Raw genomic sequence first — 26,175 nt, 5'->3', positions numbered from 1 at the left:
CTTGTGGATAACCGAGTATTGTGTTTAGTTGAGAGTTTTAAGGTAGCTTTTGCAATGAAGTCATTATTGCCCACTGGCCCTGATTTTTTTTACCAGTCATTATTTATAGAATATCCCTATTGAAAGGTGTTTGGAATATTACTTTGGCATCTATTTGCACAATGTTACCATCAGAAGTGACCTGAAATATGTATATGTTACTTTAATAAATTTTAGTGTTTTAGTAAGATACAATTGTGCCTTTTGGCACATATCACTGCTTAGTTCTCTTGGTATATGTTCTTCTAGCTGATGCAATGTATGAGATAGGAGACTATTTACAGCTGTGTGGGGTGGAGTTTTATGCCTGACAGAATTATGTGAAAGTAGTAAATTTACGCTTTACCTCTGATTATACCTAATTTTCAGTCTATTGTGATAACAACAACAACAAAAACCTTTCAATATCACATCACATATGACTAATTTTGCTCAGATTTAATAAAATTATGAATATATAAATATTTATATAAATAATATGGAGATATACTGTATGGGATAATCATTTTGTCATACTCAAAATTTGTGCTTTTTAATAGACAATCTATTGCATCCATTTCAAAGAAAATGAATGAATTTAGAGACAAAATATTATAGGTAGAAATACTGTTTCTCTATAAATGTAGCTTTTATAGACTGACAATAGAACGTGGCTTATTTCCTGTGAGTCACTAGTTCAAATCATGCTGAGAGTCATGATTGAGAAGAGCTGATACCACCGTATTGTTGTTCAATCACCTGTGTGAAAGGATTTAAGAGTTCAGTACATTTTTAATGAACTGATGTTAACATCACATAAACTATAATCTTAAATGGTCCTAACTGAGTCTATTGTAGCACACTTCAGCTTCAAGCACAACTATCTCCCTACCATTGTTCCTTCCTCAGTAGATTTTGAAACGTGCCTAGAGAGTGCTACACAATATCAAGGAAAATTTGAATTTTAATATCTAATTAACATCTGAAATGCATTTCTACTTTTATAGGGAAGACCATGCCACTGATTTTATTTATTAGAGTGTTTGTTCTCCTATGTGAACTTAACTCTTGATGGAAAGGCAATCATGCCAATATCTTCCATTTCTGTTTCAATATTCACTTAATTCATTATGTGCTTGTGCATGTGTGCTCAGTCGTGTCCTACTCTTTGTGGTGTGATGGTCTGTAGTCTCCCAGGCTCCTCTGTCCATGGGATTATCTAGGCAAGAACATTGGAGTGGGTTGCCATTTCCTTCTCCAGGAGCATATTAAGTGAATCCTTTTGTAATAAACACAGAACTAAGGACAGTGACCAGCTGCACACAATACATAATTGTCAAATATTGCTTTTAAAGTGACAGGCTGCTAAAATTTCCATAGTTTGAGTAATTAAAGTATCTTTGGTGTACCTCTAGATGACTACCTCTTAGTGATAGCTCAGACAAGTAAAAAGAAGTCAAAACACAAGAGAAAGACAATGGAACAATTTGATTGATTCTGCAGCCTTCATAAAGCATTTTGGGAAGACATGCATAAGCTATTATAAAACATTTGTTTCATAGATGAAGGAAAAAGGAAAATTAATATCTGTGATATTCTTCTAAACATAATATTGCTTTAATTACTATAGTTTCTTTCATAGGAAATGTCCAAGTCCGCAACATCAGCTGTATCTAAATGCAGCAGTTCTCACAGTAAAGTCATTAGAGCTGGTATTTATTGAGCACCTACTCATATAGAGATTGGTAGTATAATTACATTGAGAATAAAAAGGAAAATATTTTTTAAACTATTTCAAATACAACATATTAAATTTCATCTGATACATACTATACTATAATATTTCTTTACCACTTTATAAGTGAGAATAAGATATAAATCTAGTGTAATTTATTTGCACTAAGACCCTGTAAATTAGAGTAATATAATGTTTAAACTACTGTGGCTTATGGAAATATTTCCTAATTAATTTGACTCAAAGATGTTTAAGTCTTAATTGGCAAAATTGTGCACAATTTATCAGTCTAATGGGAGGTAGGGGTGGTGATGCATATGGACTAAGAATTGCAACATGGATATTATAGTAGGAAGCAAATTGATCAAGCAAATCAATCTTTAACTTATCATCGTAATAACTGATGCAAGTGAAATAATGTTTGGCTTATCAAGGTAGATAAAAGGAAAACGTTTGAATAAATTAAAACGAAGGAAAATTAGGATAATTTCTGCATTAAGAAACAGGAGTTATAGGTGTCATGAAAGACTACAGTAATTATTCCGTTTTTAACCAAGAGCACTAGATGAGGAGTCAGAACCAGACATCCTGCCTGGGAGTGCTTGCCCTGTAGAGCCTGGTCCTGGGCAATGACACCATTTCTTTGAAGGAGTTCTTGGCCTTGGATGGATGCGGTACCTTCAGCAGTGGATGTTGTAAGGTTCAAACAGATAAAATAAGAAGTGTTCTTGTTATATAAAACATGACACATGGTAGGTACTCAATAAAAGATAGCTGTGAAAGTGAAAGTCGCTGTCATGTCTGACTTTTTGCGACCCCATGGACTGTCCATGGAATTCTCCAGGCCAGAATACTAGAATGGGTAGCCTTTCCCTTCTCGAGGAGATCTTCCCAACCCAGGGATCGAACCCAAGTCTCCCACATTGCAGGTGGATTCTTTACCAGCTAAGCCACAAGGGAAGCCCCAGTTCTTGAAATTGATATCTACACAATCTCTTTTAATCTCTGGGTATCAATGTTTAGCAATTATAGAGATGTAATACTTTCACCCCAGCAAAAGTGTTGTTCTTTGGGAAGAGAACTGCAGTCTTGGCATGCCTCACATTGTGCCTGTAGGTATGTTAGCCCAGAATCTCTTTGAGTGGAAGCTGTTTTGTGATAAGAGTGAGGGATGAAGATCAACAGTTTAGAACACAGGGTTTTTTTTTGCAGAGAAAGTGAAGGTTTTCCCACTGTTCTTTCAAGAAACCTGTTATTGTTTGTATATTTAAAGAAAGAAAGAAAGAACTTTTTACTTGTAGCCTCTGGGAATTTTGATTTTGGGTTATCGCCATGGAAATGTGCCCCAATTTGGGTTATAAATATAGTCAAACCCTGCCTGACTGAATTGGGACACACATGCTATCATGAGACTACTTTAGACTTTCCAAAGCCTGGGAACTTATATTTTGCTTTCCTGAATCTATTTCTTACAATTTCCATTTTCTCTCATGGGAAACATTATTATTATTTTTGCTAAGTCTGGTTGATGGTTTGAGTGTCACATTTATGTATCTAATTTATCACTGACAAAGTTAGCTCCAGGTCCCAGGCTGGCCAGAGAAAAAGTAAGATGAGAACAATAATTACTAAGGCTGATCATTGTTATTTTATCTCTGGACTGCTGGTATGGATTCTGACCACAGTAAGCTTCCATCAGAGACCCTGTACTCTATGCCAGAATAAAGGGCCATCCATACAAATACAGAAATGTCCAGGATCTTGCAAGTTGGAAGGTATCACACTGATTAGATTTGAGAAACATCACCAAGTACTTTTACAATACTTTTTCTTATAGAATAGTGTGAAGGAGAGCAGAAATTTAAGACGCCCTGGGAAGATATACACGTTTCTGTGCTGGGCACTGTTTTTTAAGATTCACTGAGAGAATAAGTCACCTAAGAATACCAATCATTGCTTTAATGCTTCTCTTACTGGTACAGGATATTATTCACCAATGAATGACTCACATTCAAGCCTACAATCCCAGTCCCATTAATTTAGAGATTTTCATGCACAAAGCTTTGCTAGTTAAGGTACTTTGTGCCTTTGTATAACATAGAAAAACAGTAGAAAATGGTGAAATGTCTAGTAAGTAACTTAATTATATGATAGCATATAACTGAAACATTCACAATACTTAAAATTCTGTTAAGGTTGGCTTAAAACTCAACATTCAGAAAACTAAGATCATGGCATTCGATCACATACTTCATGGCAAATAGATGGGGAAATAATGGAAACAATGAGAGCGTTTATTTTTTGGGTGGGGAGGGCTCCAAAATCATTGCAGATGGTGACTGCAGCCATGATTAAAAGATGCTTGCTCCTTGGAAGAAAGTTACAACCAACCTAGACAGCATATTAAAAAGCGGAGACATTGCTAACAAAAGCCCAGTCCATCTAGTCAAAGCCATGGTTTTTCCAGTAATCATGTATGGATGTGAGAGTTGGACTATAAAGAAAGCTGAGCACTGAAGAATTGATACTTTTGAACTGTGATGTTGGAGAAAACTCTTGAGAGTTCCTTGGACTGCAAGGAAATCAAACCAGTCCATCCTAAAGGAAATCAGTCCTGAATATTCATTGGAAGGACTGATGCTGAAGCTGAAACTCCAATAATTTGGACAACTGATGCAAAGAACTGACTCATTTGAAAAGATCCTGATGCTGGGAAACATGGAAGGCAGGAAGGAGAAGAGGACGACAGAGGATGAGATTGTTGGATGGCATCACCAGCTCCAGAGTTGTGATGGACAAGGAAGCCTGGTGTGCTGCAGTCCACAGGGTCACAAAGAGTCAGACATGACTGAGTGACTGAACTGAACTGATCATCTATTGTTAAGTGTAAAAATCAGTTTAGCAAAAATTTTACTGAGTTGAATTGATTTTTTTTTAAGTGCCTTGGGCTTCCCTGGTGGCTCAGTAGGGATCCACCTGGAATATAAGAGACCTCCTACAACACAGGAGACCCAGGTTCAGTCCATGTGTTGGGAAGATCTCCTGGAGAAGGGAATGACAATCCACTCCAGTATTCTTGCCTGGGAAATCCCATGGACAAAAAAGCCTGTGGTCTACAGTCTGTGGGGTTGCAAAAGTCAGACACAACTTAGCAACTAAACCATCACCTAATGTGTGAATGTGTAAACTAATATATGATTGCATACATTAAGTATTTAAATTGGTATTGTTTGGTTATAGAGTTATGATATTTAAAATTTTTATTATTTTGACTATACTAAAGTTATCACATGTTCAGTTCAGTTCATTTGCTCAGTCGTGTCCACTTCGTTGGTACCCAATGGACAGCAGCATGCCAGGCTTCCCTGTCCATCACCAACTCCTGGGACTTGCTCAAACTCATATCCATTGAGTTGGTGATGCCATCCAACAATCTCATTCTCTGTTGTCCCCTTCTCCTCCTGCCTTCAGTCTTTCCCAGCATCAGGGTCTTTTCCAATGAGTCAGTTCTTTGCATCAGGTGGCCAAAGTATTGGAGCTTCATACATCATATTTATTAATTATATTATATTCATAGTATCATACATTATATTTACAATATTAGAACATATGCTATTTTTAAGTACTTTTCCTCACCACTTATAGCAAAATAGAACTTAGTCCAAGAGAAAGGGAACATCTGATAGACAGTAGTTTGGCTTTCTCTTCATCTCAAATATCAAACAAATCTTCTATCACTGTGCAGCTACCCTAACTTCCATTTTTAGCTACTTTACCTAATTTTTAATCATTTCAATTAAAGATCCTTGCCTTTTCCTCAAATCACAAGATAATATGAATATAGACTAAGCCAACTATTACAAGACAAATAAGTAAATTTACTAGTTAATGGATGACACTTAAAATAATTATATTTTTGAAAATTATAAATTATTTGGAAGTAGAGAAAAGTGCCCTAGGATTATTTAAATATGGTTAAATCCATAGAAAATTTTTAAAATACCTTTACAAATAAATATTCCTTATTTTGATTTAGTTCTTTTAATCACATATAAAAAATAAAATATATATATGTATAAAATCTCTAAGTAGTACACACACACATATAAGCATACAAACACATCAGCCAGAAATTACTTATGATAAAGTAAAAAACAAAGTGTTAAATTTCCATATATAAACCTGTTTTTGTTTTATTGCAGCATTAAATCCAATAAATATAGCTTTTTTAATTTTAAATAATATTTTCATATATATTTTTTCTCAAGTAGCAAAGAAAATTATACCAAAAATAGTTAAAAAACTCTGGAGACTGTAAACTGCATTTGAATTCAAATATTTCTTATAAATACTAATTAGAAACATTTTATACTTTAATATTTCTAAGAGAAGACATTTCCATTTAAAATTTAAAAGTAATAGTTAAGAGTATAGTCTTAGGTTGCAAGCTATGGAAAGAGGAATTTTTAAATGACAAAATAACACACGTTCAGCTAAAACCACTAATTCAATTCAATAGCAAGTTCCTCAATAGCTTCTTGCCATCTAAAATCAATGAGTACTCTTCCTCTTAATAAAATCCTGAATCAAGTAAAACTCATAGAGGTTTAGAGGGTAAATTAAATGCAACCCAGAAAGCAATTTGTGGTTACAGTTTAATTTGCTATTACTCAACACTCACAGGCTTGACTAGAAACTAATATTACTATACATATGTTCTTCCTTATTCATGTTTGAGCACTCTCATCAAGAAACTAAAACTTTAAGAAATAGTTTTGCAGGACAAAATTAATACAGAACTTTTCAACTGGTGATAAATGAAATAATTCTGAGTACAGAATTAGTTTATAATGAGTCATTTTATTATTTGTTACTGGTAAATTGAGTTAATCTCCTATCTTTTTGATTGAAAATACTTATGCTAAAAAAGTTCTACTATTGCAGAATTTGTGTTCTTTAACGTTGGAAATCATCTAGGGATTTTCTAGTCTCTTTGAATTTGTTACATTTATTTCAAATGAGTAAGTAAGGTAAAGGGATTTGTCTCTGTAGGTTTCAATAGGAACTTATGTAGGTTTCACTTTCTGATTTCCAACAAAAAGGACTATTCATTTACCCCTTCATAAATAATTTTTGAAAACCTATTTGTATAATTCATTAAAGAAACCTCAAGTAAAACTGAAAGTAGGGTGGGCCTGTAGGAGGAGCTGTCACATTCATAGTCAATTACTCCAAAGTGACCACTGTTGACATCTCCCACTAGAAGTTGTCTCCTGCTTTACTATCTGGGGAAGTTGAAAACTTCTCTGGCTCCTGAATAGCCCAGTCAATCAGAGAGGTTAGCAGCCCAACCAATGAGAGCCTTCATACCTTGGATTCACAGCCTCTTCCAATAGACTCTGATTATTACAGTTCCTCCCAATTCTGCCCTTTTCCTGAAACACAGCTCCCTTTCCTTGTTCTCTGGATTTGCCTATGAGCCACCATAGTTCACATAGTTCGCATAACTTGAATCATAATTCTCATGGCTATGTCTGTATAAACTCATTTAAGCTGGTAGAATAGCTGTTTATTATCTTATTGAAGTTCAGGTACTATCTGCTAGACGCCATCCTATTAATACCTGCTAAGAAAATGATGGTGAACAAGACAATAACTGTATCACACAGTTTCCTAAAAGGTAGAATTTTATTAAGTTACTCCTTAATAGTTCTGAGCAGGCTTTCAACCAGCACCTGTGTCACCTATTTTATAATTTGATTCCATTCATATCTTGCAAACTATGCAGGCTTAAGCAAGGTCACTGCATGAATAGACACTCACTATATTCACTATATTAACTATATTGTTAATATTAACTATATTCACTATACTTTTTTCTTCCTAGGTTATCCCATCTTTGTCCATCCTTCGAAGATGCTTTTCTGTGGGGAAAGTTCTCCGTCTCCCAAGCAAGACGTTTGCAGGGAGTACTGCCCTGTTTTAAAAGTAGCAAAATGAAACATGGTAACAATGAACTGGCTGTCAGTATTTCCTTCTTTCCTTTTTAATGTTTACATTTCAGAATATTTGGAGACAAATAAGAAGGCTAAGTTTATGCTGGAGAAAGATGTATTTGTATAATAACTTCACTGACCTGGGTGATGGATGTAAAGTTATCAGCATCTTTAAAACAAAATTTTTGATTCCTAATGTTATCTATGCTATAAAACAAGACTAGGGTGCAGATGATACCTGTCCATATAAAGTTGAATAGCATTTTCAGGGGAAATGGGGAATGCTCATCTATATTCATCGTCCTGTTAACCAGTTTGATACCTGCTGCTAAGCGACTGCTTCATTTCAGGACAGAGTTGTGGGCTTTTGTTCTAATTTCAGTACTCAACTGCATGATAGTGTAGGAAGCTTGTTTCAGTTTCTATATGTGTGGGGAAACTCATAGTAACTTAGACTGTTTCCTTGACTTTGTAAATGTCTTACTGTTAAATGACTTCCTTAAATTAAAAACTTAGGCTTTTTGTACTTTGTAAGTAAAAGTGTTTTGAATACCTCATAAGACTTTATATGTCTGGAAGACATGTGTAATGATGCATGATGACATTTTTAATATAATTTCATTTTTATTTCCTTTTGATATCAGTATGATCTGTGAGAAAGTTGGGTAGCATCTCTCTTCACATTCAAGAACAACTGATAGCTTTAAAGAACTTGAGAGAAAACTAAACTCTTTATACTGTTTTGGGGTATAACTTTGGTGCTTGAATTTAAATATCAGAACCAAACATAAGAAAGGCATTTCCTCCCTTAATCATTTCCCCCTGTGCAACATCAGAGAAAGAGGAAAAGGTTAGAATCAACTTTCCTCCTTGGTTTGGTGGCATCACCCTAACTCTTAAATTCCCTCCAGGGTCCAAAGCAAGCAGAGAAGATTAAGAATTGTTGGCATTGTTGGTTATTTTGCTCCTCATATCTTATTTTGTTCTTACTATCAGAAACACCCTCAACCTATTCCTTACAGTTAAATGTTGCCCAGTAGGAATGCAGTGCTTTATCTGAGCATACAAAATATAAAATGACTAGAGTAAACAGGAGCAACTGCTCCTTAATCTACAAGCAGAATTCTTGCATCTATAAATTATATGTACAGAAATAGAAAAGAAACAACTCAGCAAGAGGCCTTTCCAATTTAGTCTTCTAGTATAAACAAATCCACGTGATGCAGGCAGTTACCCTTATCATATTTATGGAATCTGCATACATGATAGTCATAGCACTTTAATTAGAAACTCCACTAAGTTATCACTGTGGTTAAGTAAAATTACAGAACTCACTGATATAGTATGTGGTCTTTTACCATAAGTGAGCCTTCTTTGGATAACAAAAAATCATTAAAAACTATGTATCAGATCTGTCAGTGTAGTTAATATAAATAGTCGAATTTGGTGTTTAGCTTTCAGGAATTTTTCTCAGGTAATTTTAACAGAAGTAACAAAAAGAGGTAATGAGCATCTCTCTAGCATTCCCTTCTATTAGTAGTTCTTAATACAAAATAAAAGTTATAAAGCAAAAAATAGGCTGTATTTTCTTCAAAAATGTATTTTTCAAAAGGCATTCCCTAAATGTATATTATATTATTTTTTGAAATTAAATTTGACTTTTATTTATTTTTTTAAATTTTATTTTATTTTTAAACTTTACAATATTGTATTAGTTTTGCCAAATATCAAAATGAATCCACCGCAGGTATACCCGCGTTCCCCATCCTGAACCCTCCTCTCTCCTCCCTCCCCTACCCTCCCTCTGGGTCGTCCCAGTGCACCAGCCCCAAGCATCCAGTACCGTGCATCGAACCTGGACTGGCGACTCGTTTCATACATGATATTATACATGTTTCAATGCTATTCTCCCAAATCTCCCCACCCTCTCCCTCTCCCACAGAGTCCATAAGACTGATCTATATATCGGTGTCTCTCTCAGACAGTAAAGAATCTGCCTGCAGTGCAGGAGACCTGGGTTCAATCCCTGGGGCGTGAAGATCCCCTGGAGAAGGAAATGGCAACACACTCTAATATTCTTACCTAGAAAATTCCAGGTAAGTTAATTCTGGAGGAGCCTGACCATCTACAGTTCAAGGAGTCCCAAAAAGTTGGACACAACTGAGTGATTAACACTCATTCACACTCATATTATATTATATAACTTCAGACAGTGGGCACTTGACTCATGAAAGTTTGAACATGCACACAGACACTTTAAACTTCCCTTGTGTATTGCTGAACAAGTACACACAAGATCGTAATTACCCAGTAAGAGTGAAAGCTGGTAATCCCAAGGCTTTACAGGATAGATTATGTTATTTCAAGTCAAAGAAAAATATGCAGATAGAGAGGTAGAGGCAGCAAGAAACAACCTGTAAAATTTCTCCAGGAAATACTATTACTGTACAATGAGGTTTTTTGAAAGTCCTTCTGAGGTTTACTAATTTGCACCTAAAAAGCGGTATGACCTGTCTTGATGGACCTTGTGTCAAACTCTGCAGTTTCATTTTATTTATTTAGCTTTTTGTGTAACATTCGTAGTATAAAGAAAAGTATTAAAACTCCTTAGAAGCAGTCAAGAGATAAGAAGTTATTTGAACTAGTGCTAGCACGTATGATGGGTATCTGTCCCTGGAAATATATGGATTACAAATCATTCTGAGCCATCAATCATATCTTCTGTGGAAGGAAAAAAGCAAAACAAAAATGGTGATGGAAATGATATTTTTAGCCTCTTTCTAGTCTATGATTCATGTGATTCATATATGGAGAGTATCTTATAACTATTAATTAGTATGTGAAGTTGCTCAGTCATATCCGACTTTTTGTGACCCCATAGACTGTAGCCTACGAGGCTCCTCTGTCCATGGGATTTTCCAGGCAATAGTACTGGAGTGGATTGCCATTTCCTTCTCCAGGAGATCTTCCCAACCCAGGGCTTGAACCCGGGTCTCCTGCATTGTAGACAGACGCTTTACCTTCTGAGCCACCAGGGAAGTCCTTAATTAGTATAGGAGCCACCAAAAGCATCACTCATGATAGAGAACTCAATCCTCATAGGCAGGTTAATTGGGGGACTAATCTACATAGGGAAGGTAGATAGGGGGACAAAGTCTGTTGAACCTAAATATGGGTCCGAGTTACACTTTGAGGACATAGAAATGTGTATGCACAGGCACAGAACGTGACCCTGATACTGACGAACTATTGAATTCTTTTTCTAGGTTCTTCTATAAACTTGACCCAACTTGAGAAATGTTTTACCAGAATGGGAAAAGCTGAAGCTAAGCAGATAGGAAAGAAGCTATCTTTGGTCACAAAAAGCACACAAAAAAGAAACAGGAATCCTGGAATTTCATCTGAAACTTTGGACTCAGTAAATCATCTCATAGGCAGTAGTTTGATAGGATGATTATTGATATAGGATGATTAGCTATCCTCTAAAAAACAATGTCTGTATTAGCTATCAAATTTGAATTGATTACTAGGAACTTCATTTATCCTTTGTAATTGTATGGTGTTACATGCATATTCTAATAGAAAAGCATTTTCTTATCTTGTCTTCCTTTAGTTCTCTCAAAGCACATCAATGAAAATGTTTGCAATTGAAAATGTTTGATTAGGAATGTGGGAAACTTAAGTCATATTTCTTTTTCTCAGAGTAAGTTAGGAAGAAAATGAGGAGACTTTAAAAATATATCTACAGCATATACATAAACTGTATATGTATATTTATATATAGATGACGCAAAACTTATGCACAAATTCCAACAGAGGCTGACACACTGCATGTGTCTTAGCATGTGAAATTTTCCTATTCTTATACAAGGAAATTGTCACATATATCCAAGATCTTTGTCATATTTATCAATGTTGAAAATGAAATATAAATTTTATTAATTGAATCTTAGAAAACCTGTATTAATTTAGACACGTCTGATATAACAAGTTGCATTCCAAAAAGAGTTTCTTCTGTCTTATATTTCATGCCATATATACAGCTTTAACCAGTGATGAAAATTAATTGAATAGCAATGATATTTCATTGAGTGTAGAATTCACCATATACAACTGTGATTATAAGATTAAAAAAAAACATTTTAGATAAGCAGAAATAGTATAAAACATTTATTTAATTATTTTGTGGAGGAGGTATTTCATAATCTAAATAGTAATGCCACTGTATTTTTAGATTTGGAGTTTGTGCTTCTTGAATTGAGACAATTATATTGCAGAGTCTCAAGGTACCAACTGTTTGCCTTTTATGATCTGACTTTACTTTTTGAAACAACTGAAAGCTATCTGTAATGATGAACAGTAGCATTTTACAAAAAAGGAGAGAGACAAAATAACACAGCAAAAAAAAAAAAAAAACAAAAAACACAGCATATTTTCTTCAGTGGCTTCAGTTCAGTCCAGTTCAGTTGCTCAGTTGTGTCCAACTCTGCGACCCCATGGACTGTCATGGACATGCCAGGCCTCCCTGTCCATCGCCAACTCCTGGAGGTTACTCAAACTCATGTCCGTTGAGTCGGTGATGCCTTCAGTGGCTTAGAAATTAGCTTTTAAGACAATTACAAAAGGGGACTTCCAAAATACTTTGAGACGTGATGATATTCAGTGAAGGAGCAGAATAGAGTCAATTTGAAGGACAGCACTCTAAGTGGGCTTCCATGGTGGCTTGAGTTTGATCCCTGAGTCAGAAAGATCCCCTGGAGAAGGGAATGGCAACCCATTCCAGTGTTTTTGCCTGGAGAATTCCATGGACAGAGGAGCCTGGTGGCAGGCTGTGTAGTTCATGGGGTCACAAAGAATCAGTGTGAGCAACTAACACACACTTTTCTAAGTACATGATTCAAGTTATTAGCTAAAAGCCATTCTTGACTATATTCTTGGCTTATATGCAGGAATGTTCTTTTTGGATCTAAATTTAGAAAGAATAGTGCTGGTAGTCTGGTATGAGAGAACGAGATGAATGGTCATGGTCTTAAAAAGCAGTTTTGAATGACAGAAATCTGAGGAAAACCTGATGAAGCAAGCTTGCTACCCATGCACTGAGCTGTAACATTTGGATATGGAAATCATATCAAACTATTTTTTGAGAGTATTAACAAGCACTATTCAGTAGAGTGTAACACAGTAATGTCCTGATAAACTGGAGGAAAATGTTTTAATTTTCTTTGCTTTGAAAAAATATAATATGTAACTACCTACTGTACTCTGCCAGAATCAGAGCCCTTATAAAGATCTTAAGAAAATAGAGAAACTAATCCAGTTGGAACAAACATGAATAAGACTTTATATCTCTTTTCTCCTGGGTAGAGTGGCCTTTGTTCTGAACATTCGAAGTAGCTGGACTTCATTTTTTTCTAAAATCTACCTATTATTGCAGACAGTCACTGTGACTTTGAGCCTGATATTTGAAACAAAAATCACTCCCACTTCTCAGTGATAATCACTACTTGCCTTGTGGCTCTTAGTTTATCCTTTGAAAACATTACCGAGTCACCAATCTCTGTTATTTGTGCCCTGGGGATTATTCGCTTCTCTGAATACAAATACAAAATTCAAATAACTGTCAAAAACTTCTGTATGTCAAAAGTTTCTGTAGATTTATAGCATCTATAGAATAATGAGCTATATTCAGAACAATGTAGTTATCTTCAAAGAGCAAAACACTCCAGTATTGCGTTTCAAATGTGGATACAGCATTCCAGAAGGTAAAAGTTCAACAACATTAACAATATTTTTGGAAGATAAGAAAGTGACACTTTTAAAATCACCTGACACTAAGACCCAGCATGTGTACCCAGAAATTCCTTCTGTTTTTGTCTGGGACAGAGACTGAAAGGTGGCCTCAGGATGAAACATTTATAAAATTTTCCATACCAAAGGTAACTTATTATATGACACAATTTGGCCTATGAATTAGAGAACAGTAAGGCATCCTGCAGTTTGAGAAAGAAATAATTAATTTCCTAAAGTTTATATTTAGGATCTCAATAGTCAAAAATATATTGTCCTATGTACACAAAGTTAAAAATGATTGGCAAATTGCTAGTCTGGAATAAATTATTTTCAGTGAAATTGTTCTTGTGAACAAATGCTAAAATTATGCTTACCTAAATGAAATGGGAGAATGCAATTAAACATTTGAAAGAAAACTTGCTCTATCTTGAAGATGTAAAAAGATTAGAACGCTAAGAGTTGACACTAATGTAAAATGCAGGCTTCAGTTAATAATAATGTATCAGTATTATTTATTGTAAAATGTACCAAAGTGTTAATAGGCGAACCTATTCAGGAGAAGAGTATATATGGAAAGTTTTTAATTTGTGCACAATTTTTGTGGAAACCTAAAACTGCTTTTAAAAATAAAGTCTATTCTTTTAAAAATACAAGGATTAAACAAGAAAAGATAGGATGAAAAGACTTTACTAGTGAAAGTGAAGGGAATTCAGGCTATTTTCATCGAATTTAAAAGATGATGGTGCTGTTTTGCATTATATTAATTTTACTTCTGTAGAGTTTAGTGTGTGTGTGTGTGTGTGTGAGATATGGATACTTATGTATTACCACTATTATATTTAGCCTGAGTGATCCTTTTTAAGTCATAAATAAAGATTCTATACTTATATAATTATATGCATTTCAAAAAAGAATACTTCTGTATGTGTAATTTTGTGAATTTTGCCACAATTATCCTTGGTTCCTTTTTAAAATTTTTGAAATAGTATGAACTTTAATAGTTTCTCCAATAAGTAGACACTTTAATTTATATTTTACAATGATATAAGCCAATTTTGACACTTTAGGGACATATTTCAGATAGTCAACTTCATGAAGATGAAATGAAATGTTCTTCATATCACAAAATAATTCTGATCTAGTTTATGTCTTAACCTGACAGATGGAAGAAGATAGATGATGGTACTTTGGGAATTAAGGAATTACTTTCCTGGAATAGATCATAGAGCTTAATGTCTATAGAAAGCATCTTATCTTAGGTTTCACAGACTGACAAAGCACAAGGAGAATGTGGTTCAGATATCTTGTTTGATCACTAACTTTTCAGAGACATGAAAATCTAGATTTTCATTGAAACTGCAGTGTGGATGATAACTGATCAAATCAATTTTAGTTCCTGGGAAACTCTGACAGAAAAAAGCTCTTTTTCGTGAAGGGCACCATCATTTGACTCTCAAACAAATGTAATCTCTCCTTATGTTTGTAGAGCAATATTGTTAGTACTATAATAGTGAAGGAAGAAGTTAAAAATTAACAGCTTGAGACTTAAATCTATTTTAGTAATATATGTTGAAAAATCTTACAAAGTATTCTGTTCACTAAATTATTATGAAGTTTCAAATTATATTCAAGCGATGTACACATTAACAAGATAGATTTAAAGGACAATTATAAAAAATTTTGAGCCCCCATAAAATCAACCTATCTGAAATTACACCATCAAAGAACTTGAAAATATGGAGAATGCATGCTATTATAGAATGGTATAAGCTTCGAAAAATTCCCTAGCACTCTATATTCAGCCATGTAACAAAAACTGTTAACCACCCACTTTCTATTAGATACTCTTAAATACTGATGGTACTTTTTCAGTCAAGAATGGCACAATCTCTCCACTCATAAGACTTACAATCTAATAAATGAAATAGATGAGTAAATTATTACAAATGTGTTAGGTATTGTGAAAAATAAATTCAGGGTACAAAAAACATGTATAATAGAAGGATCCAACTCAACCAGAGAAGACTTTCAGTAAGGGCTATGGCAGTCCATGTATGGCTACTTGGCAGACCCTAGACAGCTATGAATCACAATCCCACTAGCTTATAATTCCAGGCAAAATTTTGAATTAATAACTCCAGAAGTAGACTCTTATCTACTTTTTTTTTTTTTAATTTGGCTGCATAGGGTCTTGGTTTCAGTACACAGGGAACTTTGCTGTGACATGTAGGATCTAGTTCCTTCACCAGGGATCAAATCCAGGCCCTCTGCATTAGAAGCATGGCGTCTTAACCACTGGACCAGCAGGGAATTCCCATTGTCCACATTTTTTTTTCTTTGCTTTCCCATGTAGAACTCAAACTCTATATCCCCTAAATAAATATATCATTAAAAATTTTAGATGCTACTGAAGCAGATTTACCAATGCTTCTGAAGATAATCTTGATTCTTACTGGTTCCACTGAAATACATGAACGTAAGCATGAGTGTGGTGATGTTTACATTTTTAGGATTTAATCATTAGGTCTCAGTAATTCTGGGTACTTAATAATGGTATTTTGATACACTATTTGTTTCAGAATTCCTTTAAATATCTATTCTTTTCAGATCACTATCAGAAATTGTGATAAAAAATCATACATTAAGAAAATTATGACAAACCAGAACTAAAACTAGAAATCCCTCAACGTCAGGAACCATATTTTATGCGACTTGATATCTTTAGCATCTGTGATAGTCCTAAGCATCTGACAGGCATCCAAAATATGTATTGCATGAAAATGTATAATAACCTGCTGCTGCTGCTGCTAAATTGCTTCAGTCGTATCCGACTCTGTGCAACCCCATAGACGGTAGCCCACTAGGCTCCCTGTCCCTGGGATTCTCCAGGCAAGAACACTGGAGTGGGTTGCCATTTCCTTCTCCCATGCATGAAAGTGAAAAGTGAAAGTGAAGTCGCTCAGTCGTGTCCGACTCCTAGCGACCCCATGGACTGCAGCCTACCAGGCTTCTCCGTCCATGGGATTTTCCAGGCAAGAGTACTGGAGTGGGTTTCCGTTGCCTTCTCCTATAACAACCTACATAATCACAAAACTTTCTTTTCTTTAATGACAGTGTCAAAATAAAAGAACTGGCTTGATTGAGTGTTCTTTTAAACATGAAAAGAAAATACTTATCTGTTTATAAAATAATACTGAAAATGTACCTGAATTGACAGATAAAAAAAAATGATAAGCAAATAAACTCAGCATTTTTAATAACTAAAAAAGCATACATCAATGGAAGTGAAATGGACTCTATGGAACTGTTGATTGTTTCAGTGGATTTTTCAACCATTTTCATTCTTAAGGCCATTCAACAAGTTTCATCCTTGCCTCTGTTGTCTTTCTTTAGGAACTACAAAGGTCTCTGCCATGGATGACTTCTCTCTTATGAAAGAAAATAGACTCATAATTAGTCAAAACCAGTAGTTAAGCCCCCCACCGACAAGTGATCAGACTCCTGATCACAGGTTAAAAATATCCTAAGGCAGCAAATAGCTATACAGAATGTAAAACAGAAAAGAGGTAAGGTCTTCAAGTGTTTCTTTTCATGTGTAAAAATATCTGAATAGATATTCTAGATCATAGAATTCTAAATCTTTAAGAATCTTTTCAGTGTTATGAAATGCCACAATAAGGCTTTATTAGCCAAAATATGCTTCCCATACAACATTCTTAATGTTTCTTCTCTTTTTATAAGAACAATCACTCAAAAATATTTAGTTTAAGTGTTTTAAATATTATAATACATTTTAAAATATAAGCCATTCTGACTATAATGTAATTTACATAGTACATAAGGATATATATTTGTGATAAACATTAAGGTACATAATGCTCAAAAGCAGTATAAAATTCCTTAAGTAATTGCTTTAAGATTATTTATTATGAAACTTCTTTCTTAGATTAATAGTTTTTTGCCACATAAATTTTGACACAGAAGAAATGATGACTTTTGCTGGAATCAAAATTATCCTAACATATTTACTCCTAATAGTGTTTAATTTCATATTGCAATGATTAATCAGAGTGAATGACTTTATTTTCTGCCATTTTAACTACAAGAAATGATCTCTTCTGTTTTTATCCTATTATAAGGATCATTACAAAAGTGGGAAACAATTAACACCGGGTTTAATGCCTGAGTGCTACAGAGCTGAAGTAATTGCACTCAAGGTCTGCTAACTTTTTAATCAGGCATTTGGTTGCAAGCTGCTTGCAATTGATTCTGAGAGAACAAATGCTACCTAAGGAGGAAAGCAGGTGTGCCAGAAAGCAGGCATATTGGCAAAACAAATGAAAGATTTTAAAAGGGGGAAAAAAGTAGGAAAACCAAAGCAAATGCTTGTCATCAGGCCACTTATTTGACTCTGCCTGTTACTGAAAAACTACAGTTGTGAGCACAAGCATTATGGGGGAAGCCCTACTGACCTACAGCTTTCAAAATATAATACTAACGCTTAGCAATGAAGGCTCAGTCCATCCCAAGTATAGTGAATTGAGTTAATTAAGAGAAAAAGCTTGAAATTTCCATATTCACAACAGTTTAAGACACCATCAGAGGTTCCTGGCATTACATCCTAATTAGAAAAGTTCTCTCTTGTTTGCATTTAGGCTGCTCTTTGAAAAACAAATTTGGTTAGGTACTTTGTTCTCTCTTAAAAAAAATTCAGTTTTTCTCTGAAAGCTAATGATACTTTGTTTCTTTTCTTTAATGTCATTCACCTACTGTGAAAGTGACTCCTTTTAGGCAAGGTGCACACATTTCAAAGTGTGTGCATCTGTTAGGAGTACTGACATTTGGGGTATTTAAAAGATCCCTTCCTCTATAGTCCCTTGAAAGGGTTAATGAAAAGTGAAAGTGAAAGTGTTAGTCACTCAGTCGTGTCCAACTCTTAGGATCCCAGAGGCAGCCCGCCAGGCACCTCTGTCCATGGGATTTTCCGGGCCAGAATGCTGAAGTTGGTTGCCATTCCCTTTTCCAGGGTATTTTAACTGTAAAAGTGCTTTCCACTAATAGGACAATAGGCTCATAAGCAGATGAATTCTTATAAAACTCCAAGTTTGAACATTTTTATGATGGTTAGGTTCACCAAAGTTCTCCATTTACACAGAGAAAGGAAAACAAATGACAGATTTAGCCATTACCTGGTGAATTCCAGGACAGAGTTATTGTTTTCTTGAATTCCCCAAAGGAGGTAAGAACATTTAAATCTTTAGAATATAAAGGAGAACTACTTCTTGCCCCAGAAGAGCAAGTCGGAATAGAAATAAGAAAAAGAGACAACAGGACGGAGATTTCTAAAGCAAAGTCCTATGTGCTTTTTAATTACACTTGTGTGCTGGGCCACCAGACAATCAGCATTAGAATTCGTTAGGATGCCTCAGAACCCAGAAAAAAGTACACAGAAACCAATGGATCTAATGCGTGATAGCCATTTACATGAGTTTCTATTCCAGCTCCAAATAAGTTAGGGAAGGCTCAGCTCAGCTTGTGTGGATCATTTTAGCTTCCAATGAGCTCTGGCTCAGCTTCTCCCACTGTAAGAAGTGGGCACTGAATCACTGCTGCTTCTGTCGTTTCTAGGTGAAGGGCTAATACGAGTAAACAGAAGGCACTTGGCATCAGTCCATCTGAACATAAAGTCCCATAATCATATGGGACTCCCACATGGCCATGATCCCAAGAAACTCAGGAAGGATGCCAAGTAAGAGGAGAACAAAGAGATTGGCAGGCAAAGGAGCCCCTTGGTGGCCCAGATTGACACAAGGATGGCTTTTACCAGATTAAAAACTATGCACTTTCTGACTCCAAATGTGACTTTAAACAAAATCCTCACTCTCTGTGCAGCATTTTATAGCAATTTGAAGTTCATATTGATGTAATTCTTTGGTATTCAGTATGCCTGAATGATGTGTATGTGTTATTTTTGTATATTACAAATTATGTATATTTTGTATATTACAAAAATAACATTACATGTATTACATGTATTATATTCCATGTAATTACATGTATATTACATTTCAAGAATTTTTGGAAATACATGCCATAATAGTTCTTCCTGCCAGTGGAACAGAGAAAGGCATCCCAAACCTAGGCACGCTTGTGAGTGTGAAGTAGCACTGTTTAGCCATGCATTCTGGGAAACGAACTCACTCAGAGGGACAATGCAGATAGTGGAGTGCAGTTTATTACACTGGCGGGCCCAAGGCAGAGTCTACTCTTAGCCAAGGACCCTGACCGACTTTTGTCCTTATAAACCTGAAGTTTACTGCTCAAGCCTACATCCCCAAATTCTTTAAACCTAGCCTTGAAAGTGTTAAAGGGAGATACAATCAGATTACAGCCATGATTCATAATCAGAATGGTCAGCTGGTTATACATTGTAGCCTACACCAGTGGGTGCCATAAAGATTACAAAGGTGATTGACTACATAGGGGATTATTACATTCTTTTTGGCGACGGGAAATCTCAGTATGGAATCTGGGGTTTATCAGTCTAGGAGGCCAATTCAGCTATAGTCATGTTATCCCCATTGCTACCAGGCACATAGTCCAAAGCTCACTAAAAGTGCAAGATAGAGTTTCATTCTTTTTCAGATGGAGTCGGCTTGGCCTGTTCCTTTCCTCCCTCAGCACCACTTATATAGATTACCCTGTCTATTGTGATATTATTAGCATAATGTTTGTCTTCCAGTGCCTCCACATCAAAGAATTCTATTAGAGACTCCTTGCTTTTGCTAGACATTGATTCTTTGCATTTTTTGTGTTGAGTGGCTTGAGTTTCCTGAAGTAACTTAATATGATCAAATTTGTTTGGAGAAATAACATCATTGGATAAATTGGTTGACTGATGCCAGTGTCACTCAATGTATTTAGAGATAAAACTTTTCCCACTTAAAAATAATAAATGCAATAAGAAGAAACACTGTTAATTTAAGTTGTATTCAATATTCAAGTATTTCTTGTATCTATTCTAAGTTCTCAAGTAGAAAAAAAATTCATCTTTGGTGAAGAGGTACTTATAGTTTTTAAAGCTGTTTGTTAATTTGTTCCAGACCATTGCTTAAGCCATAAGACAAACAATTTTTAAGGGTAATGTTTAGTCATGATCCTTTGTTGGTAATTTCCTTTTTTATTTCCATGTCTTTCCTCAATACACACATGAATGTGTATACATATAGTTATTATCAATTTCACCTCTGTTTCTGTACTGTAAGCATGAATTACTTTCAAATTTGAAACACCTAAATCATTATGCCTAATGAACACAATTTAAACACCCATTTGTTAATTCACAATGTTTTCTTAAAAATGTATACATGAATTCTAGATTCAGGATGTGTCATATAATCAGTTTTCTAAGAAAGTATTATGTTGCAATTTAATTGTCAGCATTACTTTCTTAACTGTACATAAAATAACGGTTCTCTGTGCTTTGCAATCTATGGTCTCTCAGATTTGGACTCTCAGTATTTCTCTCAGAAATACTGTTAGCAGCCAGGAGGAAGAAAAAAAGGAACTAATATTCTTCGAGGATTTATTGTTTACTGGTCGGTATATTAGGAACTTTATATTAAAATGAAAGTGAAAGTGTTAGTTGTTCAGTCATGTCCAACTTTTTTCTACCCCACAGACTGTAGCCTTCCAGGCTCCTCTGTCTATGGAATTGTCCAGAATTCCAAGAATACTGGAGTGGGTTGCCATTACCTTCTTCAGGGATCTTCCTGAGCCAGGAATCCAACCATGGTCTCCTGCATTACCATCTGAACCACCAAACAAAGACTTAAAAATTAGCATCCCTTTTTTGCAAAGGAGTAAAGCGACAAAGAGCTTCAGTTATTAACTTGCTCTAGGACATACTTTTTACATGTAAGGGCCACCCCCCTTGCTTGTTGTTCTTTGCATATACTTTCTCCACTTGCACAAAGAAAGCAAAACACACACACACACACATACATACATCCCAAATTATCCCCAGTGATGAGAAAAGTGACTCAAATTTTGAAAAATGACAAAAAATATAAAAATGATCAGTGCAATGATAAATTCTCTACACTTATACTAGTTTCTGAGTATCTTGTTTGTTTTGCATGCGTGAGTGTTCACTCACTTCAGTTGTGTCTGACTCTTTGCAACCCTATGAACTGTAGCCTGCCAGGCTCCTCTGTCCACAGGATTCTCAGGCAAGAATACTGGAGTGTGTTGCCATTTCCTCCTCCAAGTCCTGTTTGTTTTACTGTCAAATATATCCCTAGTCTTACTGATATCAATGTTCAATAAATAATGACTGAATCACAGTTTCAAAGGCATATTTTGTGCATACACTCATCGTTCAGGAAGAGATCTAACATCATCAGACTTATTACACTCAATTATACATTTAAGGTTTATATTCTGGGGGAAGACCACTGCACCAAGTTATAGCATGAGTTATAGAAAAATAAGTACACTAAAACAAGCCTTGGGACATGTGAAACCAGATACATTTAGGGTATGTATTTTGTGTGCTTAGCAGAAGCAGCAGCAAAAAGAATGTCTGCTTTGTCTTCAGCAGTTTTTCTTTTTTCTCCCATTTTAGAGCACAGATATCCTGCTAAATTTTCCCTGAGAGACTTCAAAAACATGTATTTCTTATTATTACTTCTGAACAGTCACCTGCTCTCCCACTAGCAGCTCTTTCCAGGCCTTAGTCTCTTCCTTCTCCATTTCTTTTTCTGTTTCAATTTGATGATTTTAAGGAATCATTAAAAACTGTGGTCTGACTTTTGCCTCAAAGTTGCCTTGATAGGGGATAGGGATGGGTTTTAGTTTATTTTTACCTTAGTATTGGTAAATGGGCAAAGACCAGAAAAAGTGGCATACGACAAGTTTGTAGAGCTGATGATGGTATTGTTTAAGGTGTCATTGCTCTGCTGGTGCTAAAACAAAACTATTAACTGCTGGAGGATTTTAAGTTATACTGCTGGAGAAATGGAAAGTATTACATCCAACATTCAGAGCCAGATGAATGCCTGAAATTCTACTCTCTGTCTCTCACACACACATTTTTCTTGGTGAGTTGAAGATGATCGCACACCACCATACAGTCAAGCAAGTCATAACTTGATGGGATGTGGAATATTAAAGGAAAATAATGTAGGAAGAGATTTTCCATTTTCCTAAGGGTTTCTTGGGAAAGTGGAACTATTTATTCTATCTTAAATATCGTCAGTACCAGCTATCTTTCACATGGAGAAAGAAGAACTGTCTTGGCTAGTTGCGTCAGATTGAGTTTAAGCCATTATGTTTTCACTCTTTTCTACTTGAGCTTCCTTTGTTGCTATCACTGGCATTATTAATCAATCATTCCATTAGCTGAGTAGTAAGGTTGCATTTAGATAAGATTGCCTGAAAATATGAAAGAAGTGTGCCGAGGTCCAGCCCCTGCTGATCCAGGGAGTTTGAAGGGGAGACGGCATTGGCAAATACACTGGCTTTAATTAGATATTAATTAGAGATATAAAGAGTAATAGAATGAGGAGAGCTCAGCAGGAAAATTTAGTGGAGAAAAGAGGCTGAGTAGCTTGGTTTACGCAGGAAACCAATAAAACTTCAAGACAAAAAGTTTGCACCACTTACGTAGGCCGCAGGAGTCTTTCTGTTTTCCTGAAGGAGAGGAGACACTGAGGCCTCCCTGGTCGGATCTTAGAAGCCTAGGCAAAATAGTAAGCTTGGCGGGCTCTGAGCTCCAGATGGAAACTCAACCAGAGTTTGAGATAAAGAATGACATGAGGAGCCCAGTATTTCGAGGAACTGATCCCATTTTTTATTTTTCCAGGGTATGTTTTTATACACTGAGATGTTATACAAAAGTCATGCGGGGTCAGCAGTCCTGACTTTTATTAAAGTCAGGTGCTTTATACAGATGTATACAGAGGTCTTAGGGGTGTTACATCATCTTCTGACAATTTATGACCCTCTCCTTGTGACAGCAGTCAGTCAACCAGAATACTTATTTCTCCAGGGGTGATTATTCTTAAAACAGACGCCACCTTCCGAAGGTACCAGATAAAGTTACATTCCTATAGGGTGAGGGTGTAGTGGGTTTTAATTAAGGAAAGAATTTGCTTAGCCTAAGGTCTAACGTGATTAATAGCAAAGGTTAATAGTTATTTCTTCTATATATTCATTAATGTGTATAAGGGCAGGGGATGTGGAGACGTAGCAGTAAACATTGGCTCAACAAATGAAAAACCTTCACCAATACAATTTCTAATCAGCCCATTATACTTAAGCTAGTAGTTTTCTAACTTCTCTAAAGAACCTGTTTTTAGAAGGTTTAAAGCATCTCGTGCCTCTCACGGTTGGGAGGCTGTGAGCAATCACATGTGGCTGGACAAGCCTGTCAGGCAGGCTAGAGAACCTTCAGAGGAGTTTGTAGGTTGAAACACTCCTATCATGCCCAGGAATTATTATTAACTGGAGCTCTAAGTTAACTCCTTCTCTGAAAGAGGTGGTGGGGGACAACCCCCCATAAAGTCAGAGGTGTAGGTGAGAGCACAAAGTAGTAAAGTAGGCAGATTCTGGTTTTGGGGGTAGATGCTCAAGAATTTCCAGGGGGACTCCTGAGGCTCGATCCCACCTTTGTGTATGTTGAGCCTCCTTCCTCATGACCTTTGCCATGGGTGGAGGTCCTCACGCTGGCTCCCGTCAGAAATGTGTTCAAAGATAGATTACTTGTTGGTTGCTTTGTTTGCCAATATTTTCTCCCATCTTGGGGGTTGTCTTTTCAGTTTGTTTATGGTTTCTTTTGCTGTGCAAAATCTTTTAAGTATAATTTGGTCCCATTTGTTTATTTTTGTTTTTATTTTCACTACTCTAGAAGGTGGCTCCAAAAGATCTCCCTGCAATGTATGTCCAAGAGTGTTCTCCCTATGTTTTCCTCTAAGAGTTTTATAGTGTCTGGCCTTACATTTAGGTCTTTAATCCATTTTGAGTTTGCTTTTGTGTATGGTGTTAGGGATTGTTCTAATTTCATTCTTTTACAAGTAGCTGTCCAGTTTTCCCAGCATTATTTATTGAAGACACTGCCTTTTCTCCATTGTATATTCTTGCCTCCTTTGTTATAGATTAGGTGACCATAGATGCATGGGTTTATCTCTGAGCTTTCTATACCAGTTTTCTATCATTGTTCCATTGATCTATATTTCTGTTTTTGTGCCAGTACCATGCTGTCTTGATTACTATAGCTTTATAGTATAGCCTGAAATCAGAGAGCCTGATTCCTCTAGCTCCATTTTTCTTTCTCAAGATTGTTTTGGCTATTCAGGGCCTTTTTTGTTTCCATACAAATTATGTAATTTTTATTCTAGTTCTGTGAAAAATGTCATTAGCAATTTGATAGGAGTTGCACTGAATCTGGAGACTGTTTTGTGTATATAGTTATTTTCACAATCTTGATTCTTCCAATCCAAGAACATGATATGTCTCTCCATCTGTCTGTGTCGTCTTTGATTTCTTTCATCAGTATTCTATAATCTCTAGAATACTGAAATATACAAACAGCTAAAATATATAAACAACTCATGCTGTTTAATATTTTAAAAATAAACAACCTAGTTAAAAAAGGGATGGAAGATCTAAATAGACATTTCTCCAAGGATGACATGCAAACGGCCAACAAGCACATGAAAAGATACTCAACATCACTAATTATTAGAGAAATGCAAATCAAAACTACAGTGAGGTATCATGTCAAACGGGTCAGAATGGCCATCATCAGAAAAATCTACAAACAGTAAATGCTGGAGAGAATGTGGACAAAAGGGAACCCTCCTACACTGTTGGTGGGAAAGTAAATTGGTACTGCCACTATGGAGAACAGTATGGCGGTTCTTCAAAAGCTAAAAATAGAAGAACCATAGAACCAGCAATCCCTCTCCTGGCTCAAAGAAAAGAAGATAAAATTATATACCCCCAAAAAATTACAATTCAAAAAGATACTTGCACTCCAATATTCACTATAGCGTTATTTACAATAGACGGGACATGGAAGCAGTCTAAACGGCCATCAACAGAAGAATAAAGATGATGAGGTACATAGATACAATGGAAAGTTAGCCATTAGAACAGAATGAAATAATGCCATTTGCAATTAATGTGGATGGACCTAGAGATTGTCATACTGAGTGAAGTAAGTCAGAAAGAAAAAATTAAATACCATGTAATATCACTTATATGTGGGTCTTCCCAGATGGTGCTAGTGGTAAAGAATCTGACTGTCAATGCAGGAGACATAAGAGACACAGGCTCAGTTCCTGGATTAGGAAGATTCCCTGGAGGAGGGCATATTAACCCACTCCAGTATTCTTGCCTGGAGAATCCCATGGACAGAGGAGCCTGCTGGGCTATGGTCCAATAGGGTTGCAAAGGGTCAGATATGACTAAAGTGACTTAGCACAGCACAGCACATCACTTATATGTGGAATCTAGAAAAATGCTACAGATGAACTTATTCACAAAGCAGAAATAGAAACACAGATGTAGAGAACAAACTTATAGATACAAAGGTGGGGAGAAAGCAATGAATTGGGATACTGGCATTTATAT

General features: G+C 35.7%; 1 protein-coding gene across 2 annotated transcripts in view; it reads right to left on the bottom strand.

The window, feature by feature from the left end:
* Nucleotides 1–26,175, bottom strand: part of PCDH9 (protocadherin 9) — a 1,139,636-nt gene that overhangs the window by 400,424 nt on the left and 713,037 nt on the right. The window lies entirely within an intron of this gene.

The sequence above is a fragment of the Bison bison genome, unplaced genomic scaffold (genome assembly GCF_000754665.1).
Source record: "Bison bison bison isolate TAMUID 2011002044 unplaced genomic scaffold, Bison_UMD1.0 scf7180017864358, whole genome shotgun sequence".
Taxonomy (NCBI): Eukaryota; Metazoa; Chordata; class Mammalia; order Artiodactyla; family Bovidae; genus Bison; species Bison bison.
This window is presented reverse-complemented; position numbering and strand designations above follow the sequence as displayed.